Consider the following 9991-nt stretch of genomic DNA (forward strand, 5'->3'; position numbering starts at 1 on the left):
TGTCGTCGACATAGATAAGCACCACCACACGACCAAGAGATGTTTGAAGTGTAAACAGAGTGTGATCGGCCTCCGATCGGCAAAAACCTTGAGTCTTGAGGGTAGAGCTCAGTTTGTGATACCAGGCACGCGGGGACTGTTTGAGGCCATAGATGGCCTTACGGAGCCTCAAGACTTTCCCGGGAGCGACCAGGTCTTCAAGGCCCGGAGGAGGCGTCATATAAACTTCTTCGTCTAATTCTCCTTGAAGAAACGCGTTCTTGACATCCATCTGCCATAAATCCCATGAGAGGTTGACGGCAATGGAAAGGACGACCCGAACCGTGTGGAGTTTGGCTACCGGTGCAAACGTCTCCGTGTAGTCAGCACCATACGTTTGGGTGAAGCCGCGTGCAACCAGCCAGGCTTTGTGACGTTCAATGGCACCGGTGCTTAGGAACTTGATGGTGAAAACCCATTTGGAGCTCACGGCCTTTTTGCCTTTGGGAAGGTCGGCTTCGTCCCACGTGTGGTTCCGGATCATGGCACCAGTTTCGTCATGGACAACCGCTAACCATTCCTTGTGGTTCTTAGCCTCGTCATAGGTTTGAGGGACCCAGTGAGCATCAACTTGGCCAAAGAATGCTTGGTGATCTCTTGGGAGCAGCTCAAGTGAACAGACCGCCTGGATAGGATGGGCAACGGCTTGGCTGTTGTAGTAGACGCACTTATCTCTCCAAGTGGACGGATGAGATTTAACACGGTCACTCCTTCGTAGGACCGGTTGCATAGGCAGAACGACACTAGAGGATTCAATACTGCCTTCGTCCGTAGTGGCCCCATCCGAGTGACCTCCGGTATCGGCCAAGGGTGCTGCGGTAGGTGGCATGGGGGCAGGGTCACCATGGCTGCCGGCTACGGGTGGGCTTGGCTCAGGAATAGTGTGATCTGAGGAGAAGTCACCCTCAGGGACAGTATCATGATCCTGCCTTCCTGCTGTAGATGGCGGACGAGGCGCGGACCGGATAGGACCTGTTGGTGGAGACGGTTGACCAAGATGATCGAGAAGAAACTTTAAGCTGGAGGCCCGGTCATTTGGTGAGTGGGAGAGGTCCTTAAGGCTGTCCCAATCCTTATTATCAAAGTAGCCAATATTCTCCATGAACCGAACATCTCTAGAGACATATAACCGGCTTGTGGTTGGGTCATAGCACTTGTACCCCTTTTGAGTCGTTGAATAACCGATGAACATACATTTTGTGCTTTTCGCATCCAGTTTGCTACGCTGCTCTCCAGGCACTAACACAAAGCAAACACAACCAAAGACGCGTAAGTGATCAAGAGATGGTTTAAATTTGTTTAATACCTCAAATGGTGACAGATCATTTAGAACTTTGGTTGGTATCCGGTTGATCAAGTAACATGCGGTCATCACAGCATCCCCCCAATATCTCTTTGTAACATGTGAGTGAAACATCATTGATCGCGCAACTTCCATGAGGTGTCGGTTCTTCCTTTCGGCCACACCATTTTGTTGGGGTGTATAGGGACAACTAGTTTGTTGGAGAATACCATGCCTAGAGAGATGTTCTTTGAACTTGTGACTTGTGTATTCCCCACCATTATCCGACCTTAGCACCTTAATTTTAGCATTGAAGTGATTAGTAACATAATTTTGAAAATTAACAAAGGCATCAAACACCCTATCTTTAGATGGTAATAATGTGACCCAAGTGTATTTCGATTTCTCATCAATAAATGTCACAAAATACTTGTTATTATCCCTAGATAGGCATGGTGATGTCCAGACATCCGAATGAACTAAATCAAAGCAATGTTCATAAATAGTAGTTGACTTTGGAAAAATAGACTTGCAATGTTTTCCAAGGATACAAGACTCACAACTTGAGTTATCAAAAGAAACACTAGGAAACATTAAACCAAGTGCACGAGAATGTGGATGACCTAGCCTAGCATGCCACACCATATTCGAATTAACAACAAAACAAGATTTAATAGATGTATCTAAGTTTGGTGAAGTTTTCTCTAGGACATAGAGATCTCCACTCCCTTGTCCTTCTCCAAGAACTTTCCCAGTCTCAATATCCTGAAAATGAACACTATTAGGACCGAAGATAGCATAGCAATTCAAATCATTAGTGGCCCTCTTAACCGATAAAAGATTAGAAGTGAAGGTAGGCATAAAGAAAGCTTTTGAGTATTTATCAAACAATTTCAAGTCCCCTACTCCTTTCACAGGTATGTGTTCTCCATTAGCAATAATAACACTCCCTAAAGTCGGTTTTATGTTGTTAATTAGACTAGGGTTACTGATCATGTGGTGAGAAGCACCCGAGTCAACAACAAGAGACCTACTTGGTTTAGAAGCAAGAAACGAGTTACCAGATTCTTTGAGTGAGGCAATGGAACGAATAAGGGCCTCTATATCTGACTTCCTCACCACCTCTCCATAGGACGCAGTCATGGCCGTTTCTTCTCCTTGCCTTGATGGCCCGGCCCCTTTTTCACCTACCGCTTCCTTGGAGAGATTTGCTTTGAACTTTGCTGGTCTAAGATGGGGGTGAAGAATCCAGCATTTGTCCTTCATGTGACCCTTCTTCTTGCAGTGGTCACACACCCACACCTTCCTATCTTCCTGCCTGTACACGTCCTTATTTGCCGTGACTAGCTCCCCCTTACCACTAAATAGATCGAGTGATCCTTGTTCCTTTTGAACTTGGGAACACACTTCTTCAAAGCTAGGAAGCTTGTCTCCTCTTAGAATGTGCTTCATGAGGTCGTTAAAGGCTGGGTTGAGTGTGAGTAGGAGACCAAAGATCTTGTCTTGCTCTTTCCTCTCATTAAGAACCGTCGGATCTAGGGAACTTGGCCGTAAGGCCTCAAGCTCCGACCAAAGGGCCCTGAACTTACCAAGGTGCTTAGTGAACTCCAAGTCATCTTGGCTCAGACTGTTGATGGCTCTCTTAACTTCAAAGACTCGAGTCAAGTTAGAGACATTACCATACACGCTTTTAAGCGTTTCCCAAAGCTCCTTGGCCATCTCGCAGTAGGAGTAGGCTTCAAGGATTGGCGTATCTAGGGAGTTCTGGAGAACAGACAGGACAACTTGGTCTTCTTGAAACCACTTGGCCTTTCTCTCGTTCTCTTCCTCTACTTCCCCTTCAGAAGCGCCTTCATCTTCTCCTTTGAGGTTTTGCTTTGAAACATAGTCGGTTGTGACATGACTCCAAAGTCCACGACCTCCAAGGGCGGTTCTTGTGGTTCTTGTCCACAGCAAGTAGTTTGTTCCCTTAAGAACAACCGGTGTAACAATAGGTTTAGCGTTTTCCATGGCTTGGATGCTATGGACCGTTGGATAAAGCGTTTACCTGGAGAATAAGAACGGTAAGGATGAGAGGTAGAGTAAGACGAGTTAGAGAATAAGAGAATAGTGGAACTGGATTGTCAAGAACAACAACCTTGCTCTGATACCATGTTAGAATTAGCGAAAGACTTGAGAGTTTAGAAGAGTTGAGATAGAGAGATTAGGTGAACAAATAGAATAAGAAGAAGAAGAATCGGTTCCACTAGAATAGAATCATACAATTGTGGTTTTACAACCTTTAAATAGACACTAGAAGTAGGGCAACCTTCCTAAGACAAGAATAGAAACAAGTGATAGTGACATTAGGAGAGAGGTGTATGCGACCAAGGTGATAGTGACCCATCCGTTGGCTTAAGAGAACATGTGACTTCTTCCTCTTCTCACTCCAACGGCTAGAATAGATGATTCTAGACCTCTTGTATGGGCCGAGCACACACACACTCCTCTTGTCTCGTTATTTTGGCCCATGTGACATTGAGTGTGGTCCGGTGTCCGTACGGTACGGTCCTATGTCCGTACGGTCACCTTGTCCGTACGGTCACCTTGATCAATAGAAACTGTAATAAAGCTGTTTCTGCTTCGAATCAATGTTTCTCGGTTTTAGCCTGTTATTTTGACAAAATGGTAAAAGTGGTGTGTAAACACTTCAAATTCAACCCGAACTCCTATAATTAGTCAAATTCATTGGATTGTTACATATTTTGACCTTAGAAAGAGTAATATAGCTGTTTACTGCTTCGAGTAAATGTTTTCTCTCGGTTTTAGCCTGTTTTCTCTGTTTTAGCCTGTTTCGGGACAAAATGAGTAAAAGTGGTGTCTAAACACTCCAAATTCAACCCAAACTCTTATAATTAGCCAAATGCAATGGATTGTTACATATTTTGACCCTATAAATAGTAAATTGCTGTTTACTGCTTCAAATCAATGTTTACTCTCGGTTTTAGCTTGTTTTCTCTGTTTTAGCCTATTTTGGGACAAAATGGGTAAAGGTGGTGTCTAAACACTCCAAATTCAACCCGAACTCTTATAATTAGCCAAATGCATTGGATTGTTACATATTTTGACCCTATAAATAGTAACATAGCTGTTTACTCCTTTGAATCAATGTTTTCTCTCGGTTTCAGCCTGTTTTCTCTGTTTAGGCCTGTTTTGGGATAAAACGGGTTTAAGTGTTGTCTAAACACTCCAAATTCATCCCGAACTCTTACGGTTAGTCAAAGGCATTACATTGTCACAAATTCTGACCCTATAAACAGTAACAAAGCTGTTTACTGCTTCGAATCAATGTTTTCTCTGTTTTAGCCTGTTTCGGGACAAAATGGGTAAAAGTGGTGTGTAAACACTTCAAATTTAACCCGAACTCTTATAATTAGTCAAATTCATTGGATTGTTACATATTTTGACCCTATAAAGTGTAATATAGCTGTTTACTGCTTCGAGTAAATGTTTTCTCTCGGTTTTAGCCTGTTTTCTCTGTTTTAGCCTGTTTCGGGACAAAATGGGTAAAAGTGGTGTCTAAACACTCCAAATTCAACCCGAACTCTTATAATTAGTCAAATGCATTGGATTATTGCATTTTTTTACCCTAGAAAGAGTAACGTAGCTATTTACTGCTTTGAATCAATGTTTTCTCTTGGTTTTAGCCTCTTTTCTCTGTTTAAGCCTGTTTTGGGATAAACGGGTTTAAGTGTTGTCTAAACACTCCAAATTCATCCTGAACTCTTACAATTACTCAAATGCATTTGTCTCCTCACACATTTGACCCTAGAAACAGTAACAAAGATGTTTGTACTTCGAAGAAATGTTTTCTCGGTTTTAGCCTGTTTCGAGACAAAATGGGTAAAAGTGGTGTGTAAACACTTCAAATTCAACCCGAACTCTTATAATTAGTCAAATGCATTGGATTGTTACATATTTTGACCCTAGAAAGAGTAAATACCTGTTTACTGCTTCAAATCAATGTTTTCTCTCGGTTTTAGCCTGTTTTCTCTGTTTTAGCCTATTTTGGGACAAAATGGGTAAAAGTGGTGTCTTAACACTCCAAATTCAACCCGAACTCTTATAATTAGCCAAATGCTTTGGATTGTTACATATTTTGACCCTATAAATAGTAACATAGCTGTTTACTCCTTTGAATCAATGTTTTCTCTCAGTTTTAGCCAGTTTTCTCTGTTTAAGCCTGTTTTTGGATAAAACGGGTTTAAGTGTTGTCTAAACACTCCAAATTCATCCGGAACTCTTACAGTTAGTCAAATGCGTTTGTCTCCTCACACATTTGACCCTAGAAACAGTAACAAAGATGTTTGTACTTCGAAGAAATGTTTTCTTGGTTTTAGCCTGTTTCGAGACAAAATGGGTAAAAGTGGTGTGTAAACACTTCAAATTCAACCCAAACTCTTATAATTAGTCAAATGCATTGGATTGTTACATATTTTGACCCTAGAAAGAGTAAATACCTGTTTACTGCTTCAAATCAATGTTTTCTCTCGGTTTTAGCCTGTTTTCTCTGTTTTAGCCTATTTTGGGACAAAATGGGTAAAAGTGGTGTCTTTACACTCCAAATTCAACCCGAACTCTTATAATTAGCCAAATGCTTTGGATTGTTACATATTTTGACCCTATAAATAGTAACATAGCTGTTTACTCCTTTGAATCAATGTTTTCTCTCGGTTTTAGCCAGTTTTCTCTGTTTAAGCCTGTTTTTGGATAAAACGGGTTTAAGTGTTGTCTAAACACTCCAAATTCATCTTGAACTCTTACAGTTAGTCAAAGGCATTAGATTGTCACAAATTCTGACCCTATAAACAGTAACAAAGCTGTTTACTGCTTCGAATCAATGTTTTCTCTGTTTTAGCCTATTTCGGGACAAAATGGGTAAAAGTGGTGTGTAAACACTTCAAATTCAACCCGAACTCTTATAATTAGTCAAATTCATTGGATTGTTACATATTTTGACCCTATAAAGTGTAATATAGCTGTTTACTGCTTCGAGTAAATGTTTTCTCTCGGTTTTAGCCTGTTTTCTCTGTTTTAGCCTGTTTCGGGACAAAACGGGTAAAAGTAGTCTGTAAACACTTCAAATTCAACCGGAACTATTATAATTAGTCAAATTCATTTGATTGTTACATATTTTGACCCTATAAAGAGTAATATAGCTGTTTACTGCTTCGAGTAAATGTTCTCTCTCGGTTTTAGCCTATTTTCTCTGTTTTAGCCTGTTTCGGGACAAAATGGGTAAAAGTGGTGTCTAAACACTCCAAATTCAACCCGAACTCTTATAATTAGTCAAATGCATTGGATTATTGCAGATTTTTTGCATAGAAAGAGTAACATAGGTATTTACTGCTTTGAATCAATGTTTTCTCTTGGTTTTAGCCTCTTTTCTCTGTTTAAGCCTGTTTTGGGATAAACGGGTTTAAGTGTTGTCTAAACACTCCAAATTTATCCCGAACTCTTACAATTAGAACAATGCATTTGTATTCTCACACATTCTGACCCTAGAAACAGTAATAAAGCTGTTTCTGATTCGAATCAATGTTTCTCGGTTTTAGCCTGTTTCGAGACAAAATGGTAAAAGTGGTGTGTAAACACTTCAAATTCAACCCAAACTCCTATAATTAGTCAAATTCATTGGATTGTTACATATTTTAACCTTAGAAAGAATAATATAGATGTTTACTGCTTCGAGTAAATGTTTTCTCTCGGTTTTAGCCTGTTTTCTCTGTTTTAGCCTATTTTGGGACAAAATGGGTAAAAGTGGTGTCTAAACACTCCAAATTCAACTCGAACTCTTATAATTAGCCAAATGCATTGAATTGTTACATATTTTGACCCTATAAATAGTAAATTGCTGTTTACTGCTTCAAATCAATGTTTTCTCTCGGTTTTAGCCTGTTTTCCCTGTTTTAGCCTATTTTGGGACAAAATGGGTAAAAGTGGTGTCTAAACACTCCAAATTCAACCCGAACTCTTATAATTAGCCAAATGCATTGGACTGTTACATATTTTGACCCTATAAATAGTAACATAGCTGTTTACTCCTTTGAATCAATGTTTTCTCTCGGTTTTAGCCTGTTTTCTCTGTTTAAGCCTGTTTTGGGATAAAACGGGTTTAAGTGTTGTCTAAACACTCCAAATTCATTCCGAACTCTTACGGTTAGTCAAAGGCATTAGATTGTCACAAATTCTGACCCTATAAACAGTAACAAAGCTGTTTACTGCTTCGAATCAATGTTTTCTCTATTTTAGCCTATTTCGAGACAAAATGGGTAAAAGTGGTGTGTAAACACTTCAAATTCAACCCGAACTCTTATAATTAGTCAAATTCATTGGATTGTTACATATTTTGACCCTATAAAGTGTAATATAGCTGTTTACTGCTTCGAGTAAATGTTTTCTCTCGGTTTTAGCCTGTTTTCTCTGTTTTAGCCTGTTTCGGGACAAAACGGGTAAAAGTAGTCTGTAAACACTTCAAATTCAACCAGAACTCTTATCATTAGTCAAATTCATTGGATTGTTACATATTTTGACCCTATAAAGAGTAATATAGCTGTTTACTGCTTCGAGTAAATGTTCTCTCTCGGTTTTAGCCTGTTTTCTCTGTTTTAGCCTGTTTCGGGACAAAATGGGTAAAAGTGGTGTCTAAACACTCCAAATTCAACCCGAACTCTTATAATTAGTCAAATGCATTGGATTATTGCAGATTTTTTGCATAGAAAGAGTAACATAGGTATTTACTGCTTTGAATCAATGTTTTCTCTTGGTTTTAGCCTCTTTTCTCTGTTTAAGCCTGTTTTGGGATAAACGGGTTTAAGTGTTGTCTAAACACTCCAAATTTATCCCGAACTCTTATAATTAGAACAATGCATTTGTATTCTCACACATTCTGACCCTAGAAACAGTAATAAAGCTGTTTCTGATTCGAATCAATGTTTCTCGGTTTTAGCCTGTTTCGAGACAAAATGGTAAAAGTGGTGTGTAAACACTTCAAATTCAACCCAAACTCCTATAATTAGTCAAATTCATTGGATTGTTACATATTTTAACCTTAGAAAGAATAATATAGATGTTTACTGCTTCGAGTAAATGTTTTCTATCGGTTTTAGCCTGTTTTCTCTGTTTTAGCCTATTTTGGGACAAAATGGGTAAAAGTGGTGTCTAAACACTCCAAATTCAACTCGAACTCTTATAATTAGCCAAATGCATTGAATTGTTACATATTTTGACCCTATAAATAGTAAATTGCTGTTTACTGCTTCAAATCAATGTTTTCTCTCGGTTTTAGCCTGTTTTCCCTGTTTTAGCCTATTTTGGGACAAAATGGGTAAAAGTGGTGTCTAAACACTCCAAATTCAACCCGAACTCTTATAATTAGCCAAATGCATTGGATTGTTACAAATTTTGACCCTATAAATAGTAACATAGCTGTTTACTCCTTTGAATCAATGTTTTCTCTCGGTTTTAGCCTGTTTTCTCTGTTTAAGCCTGTTTTGGGATAAAACGGGTTTAAGTGTTGTCTAAACACTCCAAATTCATTCCGAACTCTTACGGTTAGTCAAAGGCATTAGATTGTCACAAATTCTGACCCTATAAACAGTAACAAAGCTGTTTACTGCTTCGAATCAATGTTTTCTCTGTTTTAGCCTGTTTCGGGACAAAATGGGTAAAAGTGGTGTGTAAACACTTCAAATTCAACCCGAACTCTTATAATTAGTCAAATTCATTGGATTATTACATATTTTGACCCTATAAAGAGTAATATAGCTGTTTACTGCTTCGAGTAAATGTTTTCTCTCGGTTTTAGCCTGTTTTCTCTGTTTTAGCCTGTTTCGGGACAAAATGGGTAAAAGTGGTGTCTAAACACTCCAAATTCAACCCAAACTCTTATAATTAGCCAAATGCATAGGATTGTTATATATTTTGACCCTATAAATAGTAAATTGTTGTTTACTGCTTCAAATCAATGTTTTCTCTCGGTTTTAGCTTGTTTTCTCTGTTTTAGCCTATTTTGGGACAAAATGGGTAAAAGTGGTGTCTAAACACTCCAAATTCAACCCGAACTCTTATAATTAGCCAAATGCATTTGATTGTTACATATTTTGACCCTATAAATAGTAACATAGCTGCTTACTCCTTTGAATCAATGTTTTCTCTCGGTTTTAGCCTGTTTTCTTTGTTTAAGCCTGTTTTGGGATAAAACGGGTTTAAGTGTTGTCTAAACACTCCAAATTCATCCCGAACTCTTACGGTTAATCAAAGGCATTAGATTGTCACACATTCTGACCCTATAAACAGTAAAAAAGCTGTTTACTGCTTCAAATCAATGTTTTCTCTGTTTTAGCCTGTTTTGGGATAAAACGGGTTTAAGTGTTGTCTAAACACTCCAAATTCAACCGGAACTCTTATAATTAGTCAAATTCATTGGATTGTTACATATTTTGACCCTATAAAGAGTAATATAGCTGTTTACTGCTTCGAGTAAATGTTCTCTCTCGGTTTTAGCCTGTTTTCTCTGTTTTAGCCTGTTTCGGGACAAAATGGGTAAAAGTGGTGTCTAAACACTCCAAATTCAACCCGAACTCTTATAATTAGTCAAATGCATTGGATTATTGCAGATTTTTTGCATAG

Source organism: Camelina sativa, chromosome 18, assembly GCF_030686135.1.
Source record: "Camelina sativa cultivar CO46 ecotype springtype chromosome 18, ASM3068613v1".
NCBI lineage: Eukaryota > Viridiplantae > Streptophyta > Magnoliopsida > Brassicales > Brassicaceae > Camelina > Camelina sativa.